The sequence below is a fragment of the Akebia trifoliata genome, chromosome 15 (genome assembly GCF_017979445.1).
Source record: "Akebia trifoliata isolate Shusen 1 chromosome 15, ASM1797944v1, whole genome shotgun sequence".
In the NCBI taxonomy this organism is placed as follows: Eukaryota; Viridiplantae; Streptophyta; class Magnoliopsida; order Ranunculales; family Lardizabalaceae; genus Akebia; species Akebia trifoliata.
In genome coordinates, this window is record NC_141389.1 from 10714196 (window position 1) to 10740389 (window position 26194).

The following is a 26194-nucleotide window of genomic DNA, read 5'->3' on the forward strand; positions in this document are numbered from 1 at the left end:
ACAAAGGTGTTAAGATCTGCAAGAAGGGATTCATTATGTTTTTCACTAAGAAAGAAGAGTTCTCATTCGCGAAAGAATATAAGATTTTTTTTCGAAGTTTGGAAAGGATTGAACGAGTCAACGTCAAATACAAAGAAGTCAATCACACTCAACTTTGTAAAAGAAGACTAAAGATTTCTCTTTATCAGAAAAAGACTGAAGATTATTCATTCTCAGAAGAAGATTGAAGACTCATTCTTAAAAGAAGACCTTACTCGATAGAGCAATCAAGACATCAAGTTCCTAAAACCTTGGCCAAATCAAGTAGTATTTCACAAAAGGAGGCCTTCATTGGTCGAACCATTTTCCTGTCTTACCAAGAAAAAGATAATCTTCTTTAGCCCCTTGCAGCCTCTAAAAAAATCAAATAGCCTGTTTCTTTCTAAACCACACCAACCAACCTTGGGAGGGAATCTTAGTATGAACTACGTTTTGACCTGATCCCAAAAGGAAAAAAGAAATATTTGGGGTACGTAGGCAACCTGAGAAGTTACTTCAGGCCCGGTCATTAAAAGAAAAATGTATTCTCTTAAGGAAAGTGTCATCCAAAAGAAAAATCTACTATTGAAATGTTCAAAAGAAAAGAATGCCAAACTAAGGGCATTAGAAAAAAGAATCAAAAGAATTGATAAAAAGAAAAGAATGCCAAACTAGGGGCATTTAGAAAAAAAATCAAAATAATTGATAGAAAAGAGAGAATATCAAACTAGGGGCATTTTGGGAAGTTGAGCCTTATATCTTTTCTTTCTAAACCATATCCTAAGCCCACCTATTAAGTCCTCCTGAAGGCTAATTGACTCGGTTAAGGTGCAGGAAACTGAGAAATTGTCGATTTGGTTACACAAGATCATCAAGAAAAAAAAGAGAAGCCCGCTAAGTCGAAAACCTGAAAAGGCGGCTTAGGCAAAATTTAGGGCATAACCATAAAAAAGAAAGCCTGCTAGGTTGAAAACCTGAAAAGGCGACCTAGGCAAAAATCAAGGTATCATCAGAAAAAGAAAAGCAAAGCCCGCTAGATTGAAAACCTAAGAGGCGATCTAGGCAAAAATTAGGGCATCATCAAATGGGAGGAAAGGTCCCGTCAAGAAGAAAAATTCAGAAGGAAGCTTGTGCAGAAACTGCAGAACCATTCAAGCCACGATATTTGTCTTTTAGCCAAGAGCTCACATCCGACAAAGACAATATTGAAGTCGAAAAAATCAGAAGTCATCTTGAACATTGTAGGATCTTCAAAAGTATGTTTACTTGTTCAAGTGTTCGCTAATGGAAGATGTAGAATCATCAACCACTTTGAAGAGGAAGATCTTTTATTCTAATATTTATCAAGATTTTTTAAGTCCAGCTCAAGCATTTTTCAAAAGAAATTCGAAAGAAAATGATCAATTCTTTATTGCACATATGATAATCTTAAGAGTCTTAAATTTAAGAGAATGTCAGTTCTTCTATCTATCATACATCAGAGTCCATATTTTTCAAGCGTAATCCATTCCATCAGTCTCGTAGTCAAGTCCCAATTAAAGCCAACCTTGAAACTAGGGGCATTTTTGAAGGTCATTTAATTCCAAAGTTTTTGTTCTTAATCACATGATAAAAAGAAAATCATACAAAAGCTTAAAAGTCCGGCGAAACCCAATGATAATTACGAATCCAGATGCATGATAAGCCAATAAAGGCCTGATCTTTCAAACTTTGAGCTCGATTTTGAATCATATAATCAATTAATAGGATTTTTAAGTTCCTATAAATCTAAGCCCGAGAAACGTGGCTTAGTAAGTTCGAGTCCGAGAAACGAGACTCCAACTTTTTGAATCATAGAATGAATAGGCTTTTTGAAGTGCCTACAAACCTAAGTTCGAGTCCGAGAAACGAGACTCCAACTTGTTGAATCATAGAATGAATAGGCTTTTTGAAGTGCCTACAAACCTAAGTTCGAGTCCGAGAAACGAGACTCCAACTTGTTGAATCATAGAATGAATAGGCTTTTTGAAGTGCCTACAAACCTAAGTTCGAGTCCGAGAAACGAGACTCCAACTTGTTGAATCATAGAATGAATAGGCTTTTTGAAGTGCCTACAAACCTAAGTTCGAGTCCGAGAAACGAGACTCCAACTTTTTGAATCATAGAATGAATAGGCTTTTTGAAGTGCCTACAAACCTAAGTTCGAGTCCGAGAAACGAGACTCCAATTTTTGAATCATAGAATGAATAGGCTTTTTGAAGTGCCTACAAACCTAAGTTCGAGTCCGAGAAACGAGACTCCAACTTTTTGAATAATAAATAGGCTTTTTGAAGTGCCTATAAACCTAAGTTCGAGTCCGAGAAACGAGACTCCAACGTTTTGAATCATAGGCTTTTTGAAGTGCCTATTAACCTTAGTTTGAGTCCGAGAAACGAGACTCCAATTTTAATAGGATTGTTTAAGTTCCTGTAAACCTTAGCCAGAGTCCGAGAAACGAGACTCCAGCTTTGTTTGAAATCATATTGAATTAATAGGATTGTTTAAGTTCCTTAGTCCGAGAAGCGTGGCTACAATAGGCTCGAGTCCGATAAACGAGACTCAAACTTTTTCGAACTCTAAAAAAGAATTTCAAATAGGATTTAATGAAGTTCCTACAATGTTATGACTCCAATTACCACATTGTTAAACCTTGCCATGATTGTTTTCGTTGCATAAGTGCATCTCAATTTTAAATCATTATTGTCAGTGAGAGAAGATCTCTAGGACCTGACACATTTTTACTCAGTAAGCATCACACCATTGCACACACGTGCACTTTTACATTAGTCAGGGAGAATTTTCTAAAATTCGAGGATCTGACATTGTCAGTGAGAGCTCACACTCAAGGACCTGACAACCTTTTAATTCGGGGAGAGCTTTACCCTCAAGGATCCGAACACCTCGACGAATTGCTAAATCAGGCTGCAAAATGAACTGTCACTAGCTTTGGCATTCAGATATCGCACTATCTACCAAAATAGATTTGCTATCTAGTTTGCTTCAACCCTCTGCCAAAGAGGGGCATCTGTAGACACCCCATTTTTGCACCCGCCTGATTAATCAACTCGTCAACCCGATCGCAATGATTCCCAATGATGGATGTGTATTCCATTGCTTTACTTTGTTACCAGATATGTTTCAGAAATCCGGATGAGGTATCTCGAACTGACAAAAACTTAGAAACCACGCTACGCTAGGAAAATACGACCCCAGAAACATAGAAATCATCATCTTGCAGACCAAAAGAACTTCACGATAAAAATCACTAAAAAATTATCAAATTACCAAAATACCCCTAACCTCAAAACAACCCTAGAGCCTACGTTACGCTTAGGAAAACTCTCTCGAACACATAAAATAACAAATCAGAACCAAATAAATCATTTCACCAATTTTAACAGAATTTGACAAAATTACGAAAATGCCCCTCATAAAGTTCACAATCATTTCACATAAAAATTTTCATAAATGACACAAACCAACATTCTCATTGAATTCCTTACGAAAAACCGATTCTAAAACATCCTAGAACATTAAAAACTGACTTGAAACGTGAAAAGTCCTCTCCGGGGGCAAAACGGTAATTTCACAATTTTCATAATTAAAAAATTCGAAATTAATAAATAAAACATTAAATAATTAAATTAAACATTTAATGAAATTAATTTAAAAATTTGAACCTAAAAAATCGATCAATCGGACTCTCAGGCAAAATTGTTGAGGGTTCGTGGGATATTTCTTTAAGGACCCCTCCATTTGGGGGTCCAAAGAATTAAAGAAATAATGGAGGGTTCTCCAAAAATTAAAAGTAAATCAAGCAAGACTGAAGTCAAGGTATTAAAGTCAATCAAGTGAGACTGAAGTCAAAATTAAAGTCAATTAAGCAAGACTAAAGTCAAGATATTAAAAGTCAATCAATTAAGACTAAAGTCAAAACATTAAAAGTCAATCAAATAAGACCAAAAGTCATAATAGAATTCTAATTAAATAATAACTCTATCTAATAGAGTTCTAACTTAAAAATAATTCTACCTAAAACAATTCTAATTAAAACACAATTCTACCTAAAACAATTCTAATTAAAACACAATTCTACCTAAAATAATTTTAAGTAAAACACAACTCTAATTAAAAGATCTCTAATTAAATACTAACTCTATCCAAATCAACCTTAAAAAATTCTATAAATAGAGGTGCTCACACCCTATTTCGTATCAAATCATAAACCCTAGGAGAAGTAGGTCTAGAAGCTCCCCTAGCCCCCCATAAATCCTAGTTTTGGAGCCCCAACTCCTTAACTAACATCCCTCCTTCAATTTTAGTCTAAAAAACACCCAAAAGCCTTCTAAAAACACCCCCAAATCCGCAACGAACTTGAAGAGTTCAGATTAAAAAACAAGGAGATACCTTGCCTCGGAGATCCGAAGTCAAATCCGGAAGCAGAACGAAGCAAGGGAGCACGGTACAAGGAGCTCTTTTTGTCAGATCTGAGGGAACCAAGTCCTTGCCATCGGAAAGGTAAACCTTTTATTTTTATTTATTTTTTTATCTAGGTTTTAGCAATGTAATTTACTTGGGAATTTAGTAGAGACCGGCTTTGGCCGGGCGGGGTTGGTGCCTAACACCTTCCAACCCCGTAACTTGATCCCCGAATTCAGTTTTTTTGGTTTTAGATTAGCTTTTATCCGTTTAGAGTCATTGATCGGTTCCTAGACCGAAATAACTAGGTGGCGACTCCCAAACCTCAAGAGTCAAAAGCGGATCCGCGCACCCCGCGGATCGAGGGCGCTTTCAACAAGTTTCACCATTTTATAATTCTTAAGAGCGACACGGTAGTAATTCACAAGAAACCTTTTGAACATAATACCATCAAATAGAAATGATGATTAAGAAAAAGAAGAGGAACCTGTAAGTAAATCTTGAACACAACTTTTCTTTCTATTTGGAGCAACTTACCATCGTCGTCTCTTTCTAGTGTCTCAAAAACAATTTTTTTGCAAAGGAGACATACAAACTGAATCATTCAAACTAATATAGAAGTTATCCCATTCAGATTTGCTTAAGTAATCCAAAACATATATAGAACCGATAAAGGGCCATTTAAAAATGAGTAGAAAAGATGGAAAATATATAGGACCAATGTTTCGAAGGCATGTGTAGAAATTAGAGCATGATGAGCGCACCAAGAATGCGACTCTCGGAATAACACCAAACTTTAATCAGTATAATGTTGTGCTTAAAGAAATGGTTTTTACTAATAAGTTGGTCGACCTGTTCAAGAAGGCATAATGCACAGCGTCCTCCTAGTTGATTGAAGGAGATGTCTACTACAATATTCTTTACGAGGCATGTGACCAACTTAACCTCTACATGAATGGATTGGACATCCTTCACTTGAAACTCAGCAACGTTATTCTACTCTTCTCCTAATCTCTTCGTGAATGGATCCCCTCCACAGATCCCACGATTGAACACTTTCTTATTTTATTTTTTTGAATTACAATCTCAAAAAATTAACCCTTAAATCTTTGATTATTTTAGGTAATCAAAGGATGTTGAGAATAAAAATCAAAAAAAAAAATTCCTCCTATCCTCTTATCATGTGTTAATTTTGAACCATTCATTGTTTTGGAGTCGAAAAAAGAAAAATAATAATAATAATAACTAATTAACCAAAATATTCTATTAACACATGCCCTAAACAAATTAATAAAAAATATGCCAATTTTGCAATGCGATAATTTTTTAGGTTTTCAAATTCGATCTTAAACTATCCCCAGTAGAGTCGCCACTGAAAACGCCCTCAATCCGCTATGTGCGAATTTGCTTTTTTGTGTTTTGGGAGTCGTCACCTAATTTTATGGTCTATGAATTGAAACATGACTCAAAATAGATAAAGAAGTACTGATCTACAAAAAGAACGGGACTGGGGATCACGTTACAAAATTGGAAGGTGTTAGGCACCAATCCCACCCTGTGAATGTCGGTTTCTACTTTCCCAAAAAAAATTACATTGTAAAAATAACAACTAAAAAACAAAACAAAAATATCACCTTTGTTACCTAGGTGATTATGATGGTTGATTCCCTTAGAATTGGCGGAGAACGTTCCTTGTGTGAGTCTTCCTACCTTTATCTTCGTCACTAAATCCACTTTTGATATCTGAGATGAGGTATTCTCCTCTTAGATTTGAATATTTTCTTACTTTTTTCTAGGTGTTTTGAGGATTTCTAGGTGTTTTTTGAGGATTTATAGATATTTTTTTGAGTAAAAAATGAGGTTTAGGTGTTAAATAAGAATTTAGGACTTCAGATATAGGATTTTAAGAAGTCTAAAGAGAGTTTATGGTCTCTCTTTCCTAGGATTTTTCTTGACCTGTGAGTTTAGGTTGTGGAGGCTCCTTTTTATAGAGTTTTTTTAGGAAGTTTTTCAGTTTGATTAGCTTTCTTCAAAATAAAGTTAAGTTGTTTAATTAGGGTTTTAATTCTTACGTATAATAAAGATTTTTAAATTTTTGGAAAACCCCCCTAATTATATTTTTAATTTTTTGGGACCCTAGATGGAGGAATCTTTTATATATATCAGGTGGGCCCCACTTAAATAAACGGGCCACCACTTAAAAGTTGTCCTGTGGGCTTAATTAATTGGTTTTATTTGTTTAAAAAATTTACTTTGATTTATTAATATTTCACTTTACGTTAATTAATATTTTAATTATTGTTTCAGATTTTTTATTTTTAGGATTTGAAAAATTATTGTTTTGCCCTTAAAAAGGGTTTTTGCATTGAGAGTTTGATTTTTGATGTTTTGAAATGTTTTGGAATCAATTTTTCATAAGGAATTTAATGAAAGTATTAGCTTGTATCACTTATGGGTTTTTGGCATGAAATGATTGTGTACTCTATGAAAGGCATTTTCGTAATTTTGTTAAATTTTGTAAAAATTGGTAAAATAATTTATTTGATTTTAATTTGTTATTTTATGTGTTCGAAAGGATTTTCCTAAGCGTAATGTAAGTTGTAGGGATGTTTTGATGTTAGGGGTATTTTGATAATTTGATCATTTTTTAGTGATTTTTCTTGTAAAGCTTTTTTTATATCTTAAAATGATGATTTCTATGTTTTGAGTCATATTTTCCTAGCATATCGTGATTTCTAAAATTTTGTTTGCTTGAAATATCTCATTCGAATTTTTGAAACATTTCTAATAACAAATAAAAACATTGGAATATTCATCCATCATTGGGAACTGTCACAATCGGGTTGACGAGTTGATTAATCAAGCGAGTGCGAAAATGGGATGTCTACATCCATTAAAATCGAAGCTTAAACGGTTATTTATGTCTTCAAAAATAATTGAGGAGATGAGATGGCATTCCGATAGTCGTATAAAAGACGGCTTGTTGAGGCATCCGATTGACTCTATGGTGTTGAAAACTTTAGACAAGGAGTATCCGTCATTTGGTTTTGAACCTCGTAATGTTAGACTTGGATTGGCAAGTGATGGCTTTACTCCTTTCAGTTACATGAGTACTCCTCACAACACATGACCTGTTGTTTTGATTTTGTATGACTTACCTCCACGGATGTGTATGAAACCAACTACTTTTGTATTGGCGTTACTCATTCCATGTTCTAAGGCTCCTAGGAACGATATTGATGTGTATCTACAACCATTGATAGACGAATTGAATGAATTTTTGATAGATAGAGTTGAGACATATGATGTCTCAACAAAATAAAATTTTAAGATGTATGTAGCGTTTTTATGGTCTTTCAATGATTTTCCTGCATATGCGAACTTATCAGGATGGAGCACTAAGGGAAAACTTGCTTGTCCCTCTCGCCACAAAGACACTTGTTTAGTCAGATTACATAAATAAAATAAAAAATGTTAATTGGGACATCGTCGATTCTTACTACTTGATCATAGACTCCGAAAAAATAAAAATTCGTTTATTAGAAAAAAAAAAAAAAAGAGTTGGAACTTACACCAAAACCATTTGGTGGAGAGGATATGTTTGATCAATTAAGATAATACGAGCAAATTATTTTTGGTAAGGCAAATAAAGATAGGATTGAAAGGAAAAGAAAAAATGATGATTACAAGTTACAAAAAATTAGGAAAAAAAAAAAAATCTTTTTCAATTTATCATATTGAAAAGATCTTTTATTGCGTCACAATTTGGATGTTATGCACATTGAAAAAAATGTATGCAATAATTTCATTGGAACATTTTTTAACATTAAGGGTTCAACAAAAGACAATTTGAAAAGTCGTCTTGATATGTAGTTAATGGGTATAAGGAAAGAATTTCACCCGATACCGAAAAGGGGGAAATTGTTACTGTTACTTGCATGTTGCACAATGTCGTCACTTGAAAATAAGTTTTGTAAATGCTTAGAGGTTATAAAGGTTCCAGACAGTTATTCTTCGAATTTCTCAAGGTGTATTCAGGTTAAACAATGTAAGATATCAGGGTTGAAGAGTCATAATTTTTATGTACTGATGCAACAATTTATTCCACTTGCAATGCGAAGACTCTTGCATAAGAATGCGTGTTCTATTTTGATTAAATTATCTACATTTTTCAAAAAATTATGTCATAAGGTACTCAGGGTAAGGAACTAAAGTGTCTTGAACATCAAATTGTTTCAACACTTTGTAAAATGGAAATAATCTTTCCATCGACATTCTTTGATAGTATGGTGCATCTACCCATTCATTTAGCTAGTGAGGCTAAGGTGGCTGGAAAGCAACTTTTCAAGTGCAAGCCTTATATAGAGATAGCCCATCCAAAACTTTTAAGTATGAATTACATGTACTACCATTTAAGCAATTATTATTATTTTGGTATGCTCCTTAAATTTTGTAGGCTGACACACTTATTAGGAGGACATGTTTATGATCTTTTACATAGCCCTATGCCTATACTGTAATTTTTCTAGTAGCAATTGAGAAAGCATTGCAGGGAATTTGTTATCTACTTGCCTCTATTTTTCTCATTTAGTTTTAAATTTTTTACTTTTTTTCTGAAATGGTTCGTAGGAAAGCTAGCCTGCTGTGAAAGTTCAAAAGAATTCAAAAATAATTCAAAAGAATTTGCGTAGATGCCTAGCCAAAAAGGATTATACCCAGCTCCGGTTGTTTGTGCTTGTCTTGTAGATGGGTTTAAGGGCAATGGTTGCTCGTAATGAATTTAGATTCAAGAAGCAAAATAAAGTAGCAATCATTATTCAAGTAATTAACTCGAGGCTACCATATATAACTTCAAAAAAATCATTCTTTTACTATGTATTCAAAGCTTTGTTTTCTTCCTAAACAAAATTGCAAGTGAAGTGGTGTTGTCATAGGGAATCTTCATACTACAAGAAGCTCAGGAGTGCATCTATTGTTTCTCAATGTACAATTCCAAAAGAGGTTGGTTTTTCCCCTTGGTTTCTTCATCAAAGCTTAAAATAAGTTAATTATTTGATGCTAGTTTATATAAGTGCCTTGTGTCTAAGGTAATTTTCTTATTGTTGTTGCTTTGTTTTTTCTATTTTTCTATTTTTTTGTTTGTGTGTCTTTTGTTTTTCCACTTGAACTATTAATTGGTTAATGTAGATCATAGTGACTAATAAGTGTGAAAAGTTTGGGGAATTATGTTGACATAAAAATTGGATTAGCTATTATTTGTTCAACTAGACAAAATCTAAAAGTCACCAAAATAAATGTTATATTATTGGTCATTGATCCAACCTCACAAATGAAAGTGTTTTTGTGGCGCCCCGCCAAACACTAACACAAAATCCCATGTTAAAACTCGAGGTATTAGGTGGCACCTCAAAATTTTGGCATGGTCTCATCTGTTTATGTTAGCATTCCAAGGCGTTCAACCTGCACCTAATAAACGACATACAATCCTGCATATATATATACAAAATATAACAATAGCGGAAGCCTACATACATCTAATAACGAATGATAGATCAGAGAACGAAAGGATAACAAAATATATAATTATACAAACATCCTCACTCTAACAGAAATCCTAACACTCAAGACAAAATTCATAATAGTCCTGGACAAATTGATACCATTAGGGGCTATAACCCCAATACTCACCAAGTGAGGAATTCTGGGTGTCTATCTGACCCACCAAATGATTCTCACTGGTGCTTTATACCTGCCTCGCCAAGCTTCGGATATGAAACTAAAAAAATAGAGAATGAAAGGGTGAGTAACAATGGTTACCTAGTAAGGAAGAACACAATTTCTGCCAATAACCTCTTCTAACATGAACGAATAAGCATACTAAATCATTTTAAAATCTGTAAAATTTTACAAAAGAAACTACGATTAACTCGTACATATAGTCAGAGATAAGCAACTAAACATTTTAAAACTGATATTACATCAACCAACAGTACTCACTATAGCATTTTCTTTTTATATAAATATAATTGATCAAATGAAAATATTAAACTTGTATTTCATTTTATATATTAAAATAAGGTAACATATACATAATACACATGGTGGAGTAGTGAAATTAGAGAGTTGGGATTCACAACTGGATCGCTCCCAGTCGAAACATGATGTTACAATTCTTTACTGGTTTTTAGTTCCTGATTTTGTTGCCGGTCGCTGCATTTACCACGTTTGGTTTGACCATTTATCCGGCTCAGGCTAGCCATTTGACTTGACCGTAAACAATGGGTTATTTTTCGATGTGTCAGAACATTTGACTACTATAAATTGTTAGTGATCACTGACTAATCATCTTCGTCTATGCCTATCAGGCGTACATGTGATTCCCAAATATACAAATCATTCGTATACAACCACATTTACAGTACAAGTTCACTGGTAAAGATAGAGAGGAATAAACCCGGATTTCAGTTGTGATTACATTCTTATACGTGTCCCATACCACGTATGAGCTTGGTGGTCCCTACCGTATATCCCAGGATAGTACACCACTCCGGATGATATGACGCACTATCCATTCAAGCATTCATAGACTCTTTAACAGTTCACAAAATAGCTACATCTATCTATATATATATATATATATATATATATATATATATATATGGGGGGGTTCAATGGCCAACTTTTAGCAAACTTTTTGGCAAAATATTTTTCAAAACATGAGTTAGAGATTTTGGAATGGGCTGATTTTTGGTGAGGATGATCTCTACGGTGAGGAGATCATCATCACCAAAAATCAGCACATTCCAAAACTTCTAACCCCATCAAAAATAGTTTACAAAAACGTGGACAGTCCACAATTTTTCAGCTTGTAAACATGGGTTAGAAGTTTTGGAATGGGCTGATTTTTGGTGAGGATGATCTCCTCACCGTAGAGATCATCCTCACTAAAAATCAGCCCATTCCAAAACCTCTAACCCATGTTTTGAAAAATGTTTTGCCAAAAGTTTGCTAAAAAGTTTGCCCTTGAACGCTGCCATATATATATATATATATAATATATTACTTTCATTTGAAAACAAAAGAGAAATTAACAATACAAGGTTGATAATGGATATCTAGTTTCCTACCATGCAAGTGTGGCCAATCGGCCTAAAATAAATAACAGAACGGAAAAGTAAACAGCGCATCGCGCTAACAGAAAGTAAATAAATATGCAACTAGTAACCTTATCCCTGGATATTCGTTCACCAACCTACATACAACACAATAATGTAAAATGCAGACATCACCCCTCGGGTGTGACTTTGACATTTTACCATTTTATACCCTTTTTCCCTTTTTTCGAATTTTACAGTTTTCAATCTCTCAAATAAATATTCATTTTCTGATATTCATCAACTCAATATGAGTTAATTGAATAATAAATCATTTTTCTAACTATGAAGTTCATTTTTATCAAAAACCTTGAAAAAGTACAAAACTTATATTAAAACGGGGTCCGAGCGGTGCACAGGACCCAATTGATAGAAATAACCCGATGAAACATCCTACCCACATGTAATTTGTTATAAAATATAATTAAACATATCAAATATGCAAGTTCTGACATGAATTTGAAATAACCAATTGAATTCTATATTTTTGGAAACTCACCATAAATTTTTAATAAAATTCTAAATGCAATTTTCACAATCTACGATTACTAATAGAAATTGAGAGTTCCTTACAATCTCTATGTGAAGGAATTGAAACACGTGCGTGAAAATTGAGGTGAATGGCACGAAAATCGAGATAAATCATACTTTCAGATAGCTGATTTTCAAAATCGGTCTAGTGGTTTCGAAGATCTCAATGTCGTCGTCCTTTCTCCCTTCTGCAGCGAAGGACGGTTTGACCCCGAATCGGATGAAATCTGAGGTCGAAGTTTCGAAATCTTCGTATATACGTACGACTGATTTTTGACGATATGGGGTGAAAAAGATGAGAAAACGGAAGGAATTTGGGTGGGTTTTGTAGATGTCGAAGCTGTGGACATTTCTCCCTTCTGCGTCGATTGTCGACGGCAAGCCATTTACAAGGAATCTGAGGTGGAAGATCGAAGAAAAAAATAAATTTTAAAAAAAAAGAATGGGTTGCTGTTGGACGGGTTGGAGAAGACGAAGTGAAAAGAAAAAAAAATTAAAATTTTATTTATATAAAATTTTGGGATAAAATCGGTATTTGCCAATTCTTTTAATCGACGATAATTTGACCATCTGGACTCTAAAACTGACAAATGAATACTGTATTTCATCTAATTTTTTTATTCCGGATCTAATGGTGTAGTCAATTTCTATAAATTTTATCTCTAACAAAATTTTACATTTTTGGCTTGAGGTGACCCCTAAAATTGATGTCGTTTTCATTTTTGACGATAATTTGACTTTCTGGTCTTCAAAATGATAACTAAATAGTCCATGTTAAATAATTTTTCGTTACGAATCCAATGGTGTAATTGAATCTTAATAATTCTTCCTCTAGTAAAAAGACACTATTTTAACTTGATCTAACTCGGTAATCGAAGATTTTATAACATTTATATTCGGACTCGCATTTGAGCGTGCTTACAGGCTAAATTATGTTTTTCGATTATTTTGAATCCAATGGTGAGGTCAGATTCCATTAAAAATGATCAGAAACATCATAAAGTTTTACTCCTAAGTCTCACTTTCAAGATTTTCTCAAAATTTCATTATCTATTTTTCCTCGAGATACGAATCAAAAATTCGGGGTTTTTACAGTTTTGTTCTCAACCCCAATATTTGTAAATGAAGATATGGCAGGATTTGTTCCCAAATATGGACCAAACAAGAGTTGAATGAGAAAAGAAAAGTATTCATGTTCCCAACCCCAATATTTGGAATGATAATGATGATGGCAATTATTAGATGACTGTATAACAAGAAAAAGGAATAAATATTTTGCTAACAAATTTCATGGAAAACTAAACCAATTTAATAATAAATATTCCGCCCTGTTTTTTTTTTTTTTTTTTTTTTGCTGTCAATTGTCCACATGTTCTCCAATTTGTTGGATAATGCTTTGTTGGAAAAAGAAATTCTGCAAAGTTCTTAGAGCTGTTAAATGTTAAACTTATAGTATACGAACTCCCTCTTATTAAGATGTAAATGTTCCTGAATTTTTTTATTAGTTTTATGAAATAAATATAGTTTCTATCCAATTAAAACCATCTAGCAACTGTAATGAGATTCAAAAATGGCATGGAAGTATTCACTTATTTATTTGTCCTTTGAATTGGTTGTACAACTATCCTATCAACCTTGCTAATAGGAAACTCGCTTGTACTTAAGCCTCCAATTCAGATAGTTTACATTAAAATGTAGCTAACTGTGCAAATTTTGATTATGTAGTTTGTACAATATCCATGGTGATCTATGGCAGCACATATACTCGCCAACTTTAATTTCTCCAAGATATAATAATAATAATGATAATAATTAGCATAATAGAACTATTGCTTTTTGGTGTAAGGTGTCACTTTTGAGGACTTTGTATTTTGATGGGACCTCGTGTTTGATCCTTGAAGTCCTTGCATTTTTTAAAATGTATTAATGAGTTACATTTTTTGGTTCTATTGTAGGTGGGAGATACGTAATTTCTCCTGTTAACCAAGGGAAACAATCAATTGTAAATCACATGCTTGCTAGAGATTGGAAATTCTAGAAGTCTTATCCGCGAAAATCATCAGCAAAAGCTATAACTATCCAAATGCTTGCAAGGGTAGCAGGTAGTACTTCTATTGGTGAAGCATAGTTTCAGCTTTTGTAAATACTCCCATGTTTTGAAATTGATGACCTTGACCCTAGCTGTTATTTTTGTACTTTTTTTTTCTCAATGGTATGATTATTTGAGCCTGGTCTTATTTTCTGCTTGCCAAAGGACAGAAGAGGCAATAGCCCATCGAGTCGTGGGACCTTACCATCATTCTTTAGTTGCAATAGCAAGCTTCAACACAATTGGGGTAATGTTTATGTACTTTTTACATGACACGATGTCTTGTTCTTTTATCATTTAGCTTGGACACTAGGATGAATCAGACTGAAAATAAATTGTGTGGTTTTCTTTAAACAGGGAGGGAAGTATCCTAAAACTTTTTCTACATTCAGGGAACATCTTTACCACTTACAGGTAAACTATCCATCCTTCATTTCAATTAACTTTCGCTGCTTGATTCACCTTTGTCACCTCCTTTTCTCAACTTTATATGTGTTTGTCGTTGGAGTGACCCCTTTATACACATCGAGAAAATTAAATAAAAAAAGACATGCGAGATCTTAAGAAATGCATCATCACTATGAGACATTAGTGGGCATTTCTTGCCCACAGAGAAAAAGATTCCCAAGATTCTCTCTTCCTTTTGTCCTATTCTTTGTGAAATGGCAAAATTGCCAACCTCTTTGTGTTTTAGTTCATAGTTCATCAACAGTGAAATATAATCCTTAAGGGTGCACCTTTTCTATGACTATATCCAGGTTCTTGAATATCGTGGTGAACAGGTAAGGCGAAGTATTGTAGATTTGAGGGAGGCACGCTACCGATAGTTTCTTCTTTATATTCTACAAATCAAAATAGACTAACTTGAAATTTGATAATGAAGAAGGGAGGTTGTGTTGTATGTAAATGGTGTCATAATATGCTACCAAAACAATCTTAGCCCAACTATTGCCGTGTCAATTATGTTTTCTTAAAGTATGGCATTTGGTATCCTTATTGCAGGAGTTTCAAATTGTAGACTAGAATTTCGTTTGGCAAATAGATTTATGAAAGTTGAAGACCAGGGGCATTTGGGTCTTTTCACATTAGTAGTTGGGTTTAGTTCATCAATTTCAAAACACAGCGGTATTTCCAATATTCAGCAACATGTGAAGGGAGCATATGTAAAATCAAATTTGGTTTTTCAAAAGTTCTTATAGCGACGACCAAAATCGTAGCTAAAGGCCTAATTTTTTTAAAAAACAAATACTCTATAGCGACGACCAAGAGTGGCTGTCGCTAAAAGTCTTACATATAACGATCGTCGGGGGTTTTAGCGATGGCTTGGGTGGCCGTCGCTATTTGTATTTGCGATAGGTTTTTACCTATAGTGATGGTTGTGGCTGTCGCTACATCCCTTTTTTACTGTAGTGAAATTTGTGGGGATAAGAATCCCCTCCAATTATAGTGGGTGGGGTCCACGATACTCACTTTAACTCCTTTCCCTTCACCCCTCTAACTTTATTTTCTTTCCTCCCCTCCCCCCCCCCCCCCCCTCTCAATAATACCCTTCCAATTTTACTATATTTCCTCTTTTATCCTATTTTTAGAAATGCCCCTCTAATTTTACTATCTTTGCTCTTTTACCTATTTAATCCACTTTATTAGTTTTTCCTCATCTCCTTTTTTTTAATAATACCTCTCCAACTTTATTATTTTTATGCTTTTACCTCCCTTAACCTTAAAGAGGATGCATGTGTTGTAGGCACGGGTGAAGTCTAGGATATTTTTCATATGTTATTTGTGCTACTATCCAAAGTTGAAAGTAAGAATAGAAAGTAAGAACATTGTGCTTGCAAAGCATAATTTTTTCATTGGAGCATAGGGGAGATAAGATATGAAATAAAACTTATTCTATAATTTCTTATGTCTTGAACTAAGTAATTTCCTAATTCAACAAGTAAAGAAATACAATAGACAAGATTACCAAGATAGGCTTAGACAAAGTTACATACACAACCAAACACCATGAGAAAAAAAAAAAAAAAAACAGCTACAACTAATTAGCCAAAAGTCGAACATAAATCTAAAACTCAATAGAGAGTATTTCATCTCTATAAGTGGATTCCGTCTTCAAGAAACATTTTCTCGATTGAATGCAACTCCAAGAGAACATCCTTGATTTCCATTCGGACACCTAATGACTCTATAGAACACACAATTCCAATTCTAAACATGGAAATCAAGTATTCTCGTATTTTATCCATTGCATTGTATCTTTGGTTTTGAAAATCATTGATAGCTTCACTACAATCTTCTAACAGCAGACATGGATCCACAATTTCCATCACTTGATGGCTCAAGGCCATTTTGGAAAATTGATGAAGGCTTAAACCATCCTTAAAAATTTCATCAGTCGGCCTCTTTCCCATTAGCAACTCCAACATAAGTATTCCATAGCTATAGACATCCCCTTGTGTAGAGACATCAACACCCATACCGTACTCTGCAATCCGTTTATTGTCTAGTCAAGTATTAAAAACTATTGGACAAATTGGAATTATCAATGATATCTATTTAGAAAATTTGAAAAAAGGAAACAACATAAACTTATATCAAATTCATACCTGGAGGAATATATCTAGTAGACCCTTTTATAAACATTGAATTGGTATCAATTTCGCTAGAGTAATTTGTGTTGCTAGCAAGAATCTTTGCCAAACCAAAGTCACCCACATGGGCTGTCATGTCGTCATCAAGAAGAACATTGCTTGGCTTCAGATCACAATGAATAATGGGTGCTTGACAATGATTATGAAGATAATCTAATGCGTAAGCAATGTCGATTGCTATGCTTAGTCTCTGGCGAAGGTTCAAATTACACAATTGATTTATCTCATCTGAACTTGGATGCAACCAGTTTTCTAGACTGCCATTAGGCATGTACTCAAAAACCAGAGCTTTGAAATCATTACCTCTAAAGTCCACACTTGAGCACGCAGTTATGATCTTGAGTAGATTCCGATGTCTGATTTTTCTTAAAGCTTTACGCTCTGTCATAAAACTCTTGGAAGCACCTCGTACATTAAGGTTTAGTACCTTCACCGCAATAGGAGTCTCATCTTGATGAAGAATTCCTTTATAAACAGATCCAAAGCTCCTCACACCAATCAAGTTGGCTGAAGCAAATCCATTTGTTGCTCTATGGAGTCCATTGTAAGAAACCCTTTTGTACCAATCACTCAAGAAAACTGTGGAAGAAGATTTCATTCTTGGCTTTCTCCTCCAATAGAAAACAAGAAAAGCTGCTACCACAATTGAAAATATAATCACACCAATCGACACCTTGAAAGCAAGAGATTTTCCTCTTTGCTTATATTTTTTGATGGAGCATGCAGGTAACTGAATTCACTTGTATTCTTGAAGACTCCCTTTACTGGTACCTCACCCTCAAGTTCATTGAAAGAAATATTTAAATATTCTAAAAATAAAAGGTCTTGTAGAACTTTAGGAATCTCCCCTGATATGTTATTACGCGAAAGATCTAAATATTGCAAACCTTTCAAGGAACTAAAAGATGAAGGGATGGTTCCTTGAAAGAAATTTCCCTCCAAAGAAAGGTATTCTAGGGTCGAACAACTACCAAGCGAGCTAGGAATTTTACCAGACAATTTGTTCTCAGCAACTCTTAGTGCTTGGAGACTATTCAACTTACCCACTTCGACAGGTAAGGAACCGATCAAAGAATTATAGCCTAAGTCAATGAAAGTCAACTGTGAGGATAAACTAATAATGACCTGTTTCGGTATTGTACCATTGAGGTTATTACTAGCTAGGCCTAATTTTTGCAAAGAATGGCACTTGGCAAGATCTGAAATGATGTTTCCCTCTAAAATGTTCTTTGATAAATCGAGTAATTATAACTGAGAAAGGTTGCCGAATGAGGAGGGTATCGTCCCTGAGAATTTATTTACAGTTAGAGTTAATTCTTGCAGCTTTTGAAGCATCCCAATGCCCTTGGGAATAGAACCAGTGAAAAAGTTAAATTCCATGTTCAATGCAAATAAGTTCACAAGGTTCTCAATTCCAACAGGGATATTTCCAGAAATTTGATTTCCTCCTAGATGAAGGTCATTGAGTTGTATTGAGAGATTGGCTATAGAGTTGGGAAGTTTACCTCCAAAATGATTGCTGCTGATATCCAACATCGATAGATATGTGCAGTTGGTCAAAGAATTGAGGAAATTCAGATCACCAACTGTCCCACTTCCAAGATTATTTGAACCCAAATTTAGATACTGAAGGCCCTTCAAGTTTCCCACATTAATAGGGACATCTCCAGTAAAATTGCAGAAACTTAATTCAATTTTCTCAAGACCCGAAACATTGAATAATGACACAGGAATGGAACCAAAAAATTGATTTCCTCCAATATAAAATTCCCTAAGTTTAGCAAGTGTGAAGCCAATATTAAGTGGAAGACTACCAACTAGTCGGTTAGCTGCTAAAGAAATGAATTCGGAAGACGAGAGATTGTAAAGTGAGGAAGGAATCATACCAGATAATTTATTGTCTCCAAGAGCAATTCTCTTTAGACTTTTCAATTTGCCTAGGGAATCTGGAATATTTCTTTCCAAGCTATTGGTATCTAGAGCAAGAAGGTTGAGAGATGAAAGGTTTCCTAAAGATGGTGGAACCCCTCCTGTTAGATTGTTAACAGAAAGAGACAAATAAACAAGCTTGGACAGAGAGCCAATCTCGATGGGTATATTTCCCTCGAGCTTGTTGCGACTTAAACGAAGGATTTTTAGGTTAGAGCAATGGGATATATTGACTGGAATTTCCCCAACGAAAGAATTTGCACTCATATTGAATTGTTGTAGCCTGAATAAACGGCCGACTTCTTGGGGGATTTCACCTTGGAAGCTGTTGTTTACGAGATTTATCACCCTTAAGAAAGAGAGGTTCCCAATATGTGGAGATATGGAACCCCCCAACCCTTGGGACATGAGGTTCAGCATTGTAACCCTTTGATGTCGACGACTGCATGTAACTCCTTGCCATTTGCAGAAATGGATAGAGTCATTCCACGACCTCATAAATTGAAAAGGATCAGGAGATATCCTAACCTTGAAAGCAAGCAAAGAGAGTCTATCGGTTTCATTTCCTAGAATGCCAGACGTGGCCACTCCTACTGGAAAATTAATACAAAAGAGAAGGTTGGTAACTAGGAGAAAGAAATCAAATTCACTCATCATGGAAGATGCAAGTTTCATTCGGTTTAAGTGACCATAGCTTCTTCTTGGGTGAAATATATAGAAAAAAAGAAAGAGTACGGCTTGAAACAGTAATATTTTCAACTGTAATTAATGTTGATAGCAAGTAAGAGAACAAAATAACCGAATTTAAAAATAAAATTCATGACCTGACTCAGTTTTCTCCATATAAAGTGGGCCCCCTCTGTCCTCATTTTCAAAGGAATCCGGATCAGGTAAGTGTACCATTCCTATAAAATAGGAATGGTGTCTACATGGCACATTTTGGTTGGAGTTAAAAAAATATTCGATTCCTAACCAAGCATTTTTCTACATGGCACACAGCTCGATGTGTTTAATCTCAAACCAAAATGTAACTCATAGACACCGTATGTTGCCTTAGGAATGTGACACTGTTCTATATGGCGACTGCTTTTGAAGATTCAATGGTTTCTTATCTAGTGTATCGGAGACGAGACTTGCACAAGTCTTGGGCGTAAAGAAGCACACTACAAGAATATTAATTTATTGCGACGACATTTACGGACGGCCACTAGGAAAACATCGCTGTAGCCTATTTTTTTTTTTTTCTTCAAAAATTTGGTTTTAGGCATGTACAGCGTTAGTTGTGTCCGTCGCAATACTTTGCTTCAGACCAAACGAAATCGCAATTTTCTCTTCGATCTGCTCTCTCTCTCTCTCTCTCTCTCTCTCTTCGATCCGGTCTAATTTTCGGATTCCCCTGTATTCATCTCTCCTTAAATAAACAATATCACGCTCTTTCTCGACTCAATCTCTTCTGGTTCATCTTTTTTAATCGACCCATCAAGGTAACTCTCTCTTTCTCTCTTTCTCTCTCTCTCTCTCTCTTTATGTGTGTGTGTGTGCTGTGGATCTAGGGTTTGATGAAGACGAGAAAGCTTGCTTTTATTTTTTCTATTGATTCAAGAGATTTAGGGAATCGATTTTTCAGGTAATTAGAGAACACTGTAGAAATCACATTGAGATCGACACTTCAAGAAATCCGATAATTTGATTAAACTTGTTAGTCTGCTCTGTTTGATCCTAAAATCAGCTCAACGTGCATCATTTCCAATTCATTTTTTGAAGTAATTTCATTTTCCTACCAAGGTGTATAAATGAGATGTTTCGGTTTGGAGAAAATTTTATTGCTGATTGTATTTCGATTTTGTACATAGGATCTATATCAAAATTTTCCTTTCATGTTGAATTTTGTGGTAAATTTGATAATTTGTGTAATTAAATGGTTTGGAGAAAATTTTATTGTTGATTGTATTTTGATTTTAATTGATTTTGTAGATAAGATCTATATCAAATTTTTTCCTTTCATGTTGAATTTTGTGGTAAATTCAATGATTTGTGAAACCTAAGTTATTTCATTTGTTTTTTCTATGTAAAAAATGCTAAAAAATGAGACACGTATTAGGAGTAATGTGGCCTTGTCAGATGACATTATCCATTGCGAGGATTCTTCACAAGGTCTTCGTCCAAAGAAAGGAATTTTGTTGGGACCTTTGGTCCCCTAATTGATGAGGCTAGAGAAGAGGAAGCAACCTCTGAGAATTATACTTTTTTCTTAGTTTTTATTTATGATAATTTAGAAGTTACAATTATTTGGGACCAAATTGCTCTTACAAAGAGATAATTTAACATCTGCGAACTATTTGAAATAAATATGGATAATGAGAGATTATCACCATAATCATTTTCAATCATCATCATCATCATCATCATCATAATATTCCTCATAGTGGTAGATATTTTAGAGACTTTAGTCGATTTATAGGATACAATATAGTAGTATCACTCAGGTAAGATGATATGCATTATGAATGAAAACAAATATTGAAATAAATTATGATATGTTCTTGGCAAAAACTATTAAGTTATTTATGTAAGCAATTGTTGTATGTGTTGTACATAGAGGAAATTTTTTGTAAAATGGAGTGGCCTTTTTTACGTGCTTTAGAGCATTCCTTATGTTGTGAGATTGTACACCCATTCTAGGGAGTGGGATTAATGGGGTGTCACCTACAGAAGATGGTCAGAATCTATGATGTTATGGTTATGATTTTCTATGTCTATTGTTTGTCCATCTGAACCTTGTTTTTGGCCAAAATAATACATTTTTCTGATGTTTTTGTTGCCAAAATAATACATTTTTCTGATGTTTTTGTTGTCACCAAGCAGGAGAAAACATTCTGAACTGGCAGGAGAACTTTATGTTTTGATGGCAGGATATCTTCCATTTGCTGAGATGGATCTTACAACACTGTACAGCAAGGTATATTATTTTCCCAGTTGTATGGATTGTATGCTTGTTGATGTAATAAGTTTATGTACCAACTAGTTCTCTCAATAAGGTGTAGAATTTGGTGATCAAACTATTTTGAAGCATTTCTAGAATATATACTTTTATATGATAATTATGACAGCACCAATGAGGAATGCTTTGGTAGAAGCTGAAGGCTCAATAAAGGTTTGTGGTAGTTTGAAAAGTGATGTGAATAGTAAGGAATGATATGAAGACACATGCCTTCATATAAGAAATAGCTCTAGATAGAGTTGAAAGGCGAAATATTTGGGTCATGTGCTACGAAGACTGATTCAGCCCCAATTAGATGGAAAGTACACATGGAAGGTTTTAACAGAGAAAGATGAATACCAGAAAGAACGTGGATTGAGTTATTGGATACCATAGCCATTAGATTTTAGATTATCAGATTATTTTGATGCACAATTTGGCATGCCTATCTGGTCTAGGCTCCATGTCTGCTGGTGTGTGAAGTGGGGAATCTTTTATGGAGTCCTTGACACCATGTCATTGATGGTGCTTCTCACATCCATCTCTCTTGTGCTAGTAAAAGAGGACATCTCCATTTGTAATTCATTTGCTTTGATGCACTTAATTTGGTTCCATCACCTTTTTGAATGGGTAAATGGGAGCACAAGTCCAATTTATTACTTCATGTTTTTGTGGCCTTGTGAGCTAGTATATTTCCCTTTTTCTTTCATTGTTTATAGTTTTGCTTTTGTTGTTATGAGTTCTATCTTTATCCTTAGGACACAAATTCCTTAAAACATATTATTCATATGGGGTTTCCTGAAGAACATACTCATGTGGGATCACCTGGTGTTGCTTTTGCCTTAACTACTTGTTACCAAAAAGTTGTGGAGCACTCACATAGTAGATTTAGATTTCAAGCACAGCGTGCCCTACCAAATGCTACTATATAAAACATTGGGCTCATTAAACCATTCTAGTGTGAACTTCGAAGTAGTTGGCATGGTTTTCGAAGTAGTTCTCATTTTTGTGTGGAATTTCTGTCTTGTTATTTTGCATATAGTACCAACTGCAAATGCATACGTCCAGGTTTATTTACCAAGTAAATATTTTATCAAGTTGTTTTACATTATGCGGCAAATCTGCTTTAGAAATAATCAGGGTTGAGTTTTTCACCTCTAAAATGAATGTTAACTCTCCATCTTTTATTTTCTTTTGATAAGTTATGAATCAATTACTTTGTGTCACAAAGCTGCTTTTGTGCTCTCTTTTTTTTTTTTTTTTTTTTTTTTTTTTCCGGTCTTCTTAATATATTCACTGTTATTTTCTTGGTAGATCCGAGGCTTAGCATGGCCTGCAATTCTTGTTGGCTGGGTTGCTCGAAGTGCAAGGTATGAATATTTAATGTGGTGTTTTATTGATATATTATTACCTCTACCATGTCCTAGCTATATATTCTCATAAGTTTGTAAAGTTCACTTTCGTCTATGCTTATTTTCGCTTTGTGCTACAGGTGTCTTTGAATGGATAAGGTTATTGACATAAAAAGAACTTCTAAAGCCATCATTTATAAAACTAGTGAATCCTTGCCTGATGTCGCTTAAATTATGAAAATCGCTTAAATTATGAAAGTGACCACACTTATATCCATCTAAATTGCAGTATGGGCAGCAGATGATTCTAGGCCATCCCAGGAAAGTTATTTTAAATGATTTTAAGGGTTCTGATTAATGGGTATTTGCTGTTTTGAATTGGGTTCCTCTTCAATTTTCATATTTTGGGTTGTAAGTCATATATTAGTTAATTAATTGGTAGTTTTTGTGTATTTCTTTTGATTGCTTTTGTGAAATCTTTTATGGGTTTTTCTTTGAAGTTTAATGAGTATTGATTATTACAGGTGAAAAGGAGAATTGATTTGGTTTATGGATTGATGGGTTTGATATCTCAGACAGTTTATGATGATGGCTGCCATGTTCTTGGGTAACTAAGAAATATCATGATGGTTGTATTTTTCATATAAATTAATAATGAAACCAAGCTATGAACTTCTGGCTCTTGTTAAAATGTTTTTTTTTTTGTTGTTAATTTCTGGTTCTGGTTGATCTCTTATATGCATGGTCATTCCAACAGCTCTTGTACCTATTGAGGTATGTTTTGAACTACAAAATGTTCTTGAATTTTGATTCAATAGAGCTTTTTATAGATATCTGATAGACCATCTCGCCTTAACGTTCTTATTATAAAACTTGATTCTAATCCGTTGAATTTCAATAATTTTATGAAAATTACGAGTCGTGACCCAGAGCGGTGTCCCGTTCCTATAGTAGGCTATTAGCCACATAAAGTGTCTACTTGGCACCTCTTGGTTGGAGATAAAACACATAGGGCTGTGTGCAAAGTAGAAAATGGTTTGGTTAGGAGCCGATGTGCTTTAAACTCCAACCAAGATGTGCCACATAGACACTGTTCCTATTCTATAGGAACAGGACACACCTTACTTGACCCTAATTCTTATCTGCCCTTCTTGTAACTGGGTTTGAATTAGTAGCTCATATTGTTTTAGTTTTGATTCGTATTGAACCGGTTCTATTGAATATATGTAAAATAGGAATTGCATTCAACAAGGGGAGTCCTCGCAGGAGAAAGGGCTAGAGCTTTCCAGCCACAGGTATGAGTCATATTGATCTGAAACTGTGTGCAGCAATTCCAGACTTGGGATCAAAACCTCATCTTACACTTAACCAACGACCTATCAAAATGAAAGTTTTACCGTGCCTTTTTATTATCTTGATTGATACCTCTGTTTTCAGGGAATTTTATGACTTCATGAACCTGACTTGGTGTTCTAACTTTATGTGTATGTGGTACAGATTGGTCTTCTAAATGTCGTTTTTCGCGCATTATGACATAGTGGATGGTGAGTTCTATTTCATCTGTTCTTTCTAAATGTTATGGATTTCACATTTGTTCTTTATATTTAGCTAAATTAGTGCTAAAAATCATGTCTTTGGATTGGTTTTTATAGTTCAATTTCGTCTTCATTTGTATGATTCTAGACTGCAATTTGTTTCTAAACTAGTCCTAGATTATCATTTTTCATCTATAAGATATTTGCAACGATTTTGTTGCAATAAAGCTAACTCAAAAATTGGATTTGTTTAGATCTGTAGGGATAATTCTTGATCCGATTCATGCACAATAGATTCATCTTCAATTGTGCTTTTAAAGTTTTGATTTTTTTAAATTTTACTTATGATCTTCTATTTTTTTTATTTTTCGTGGTTGCAGTTACCGAGTGTTGGAATTAATCCACAATGGAATCAGAAAAGTATGTATGTATTTGGGAAACATCGCCACAAATTAGTGTTGTTATCACGACAAGTAAGTCGAATTATTGTAGATTTGAGGGAGGCACGCTACCGATAGTTTCTTATTTATATTCTACAAAACAAATAGATGAACTTGCAAGTGGAGGTTTTCTTGTATGCATCTGGAATGCTTATTGCAGGAGTTTCAAATTGTAGATTAGAATTTGGATTGGCAAATAGATTTTTTAAAGTTGAAGATCGGAGGGGCATTTGGGTCTTTTAATACTGGTAATAGGGGGTCAAAGTCATTAATTTCAAAACATAGGGGTATTTCCAATATTCAACAATACATGAGGGGGCTGGTGTAAAATTATTATTATTATTATTTTTTTCAAAAGCTTTTATAGGGACGGTCAAAAAACCGTAACAAAATAACAAAATTTTTTTAAAAAAATAATACTCTATAGCGACGGCCAGAGCGGTTGTCGCTGTAACTCATGTACATTCAACGATGGCCTGTTTAGCGACAACAACCGACGGCCTCCCTGGCTGTCGTTAGGTGCTTTTGCGACGGTATTTTGTACCTATAGCGACGGTCGCTACCGTCGCTATAGCCCTATTTTACTGTAGTGGCAGCAAATGCTGTGAAGAGTAATTTCAACAAAACTAATGGTTTCTTATCTAGTATACAACAGACTTGACTTGCACAAGTCTTGGGCGTAAAGAAGCAGCAAAGGAGACTTGACTTGTACAAGTCTTGAGCTCAAATGCTATGAAAGTATGAAGTTTATGGCAGCAGAACAATAAATTTAAGGTTGTAAGATATTATTTATTTGGAATTCTCTAAGGTTGTAATTTGATTGAGAATTCTTAGATAATTATTACAAATGCCTCAATAGGGTATTTATACACATTACATCAACCAATTATCATAATCTAAAAGATTACAAGAATAATCTAGAAAGTCCCAACTATCCTAATTTAGAAGATTACAAGAATAATCTAGAAAGTTAAGAATGATACTAATTTAGAAGGTTACAAGAATAATTTAAAAAGTCAAGAATAATCTGGAGATATTCTATTAGATCCCCTCAAGATGGTGATCCAAAGGAGACACC

General features: G+C 34.4%; 1 long non-coding RNA gene and 1 pseudogene across 5 annotated transcripts; one reads left to right on the top strand and one right to left on the bottom strand.

The window, feature by feature from the left end:
* Window positions 1–16070: 16070 nt before the first annotated feature.
* On the bottom strand, window positions 16071–19484 carry LOC147384322 (uncharacterized; annotated as a pseudogene). Its single transcript, XR_015172450.1, has 2 exons — window positions 16836–19484; window positions 16071–16714 (listed from the first exon to the last, which is right to left on the bottom strand). The product of XR_015172450.1 is annotated as an uncharacterized LOC147384322 (transcript).
* A 562-nt stretch (window positions 19485–20046) lies between these two features.
* LOC147384323 (uncharacterized) lies at window positions 20047–25442 on the top strand. 4 transcript variants are annotated; one of them, XR_015172772.1, is made up of 8 exons: window positions 20047–20293; window positions 21675–21768; window positions 23104–23159; window positions 23666–23748; window positions 23899–23915; window positions 24377–24436; window positions 24639–24685; window positions 25057–25442. It is a non-coding gene; the product is annotated as an uncharacterized LOC147384323 (long non-coding RNA). The 4 variants fall into 4 exon arrangements; XR_015172771.1 differs by having other exon boundaries at window positions 23666–23915; XR_015172773.1 differs by lacking the exon at window positions 23899–23915.
* Window positions 25443–26194: the final 752 nt, after the last annotated feature.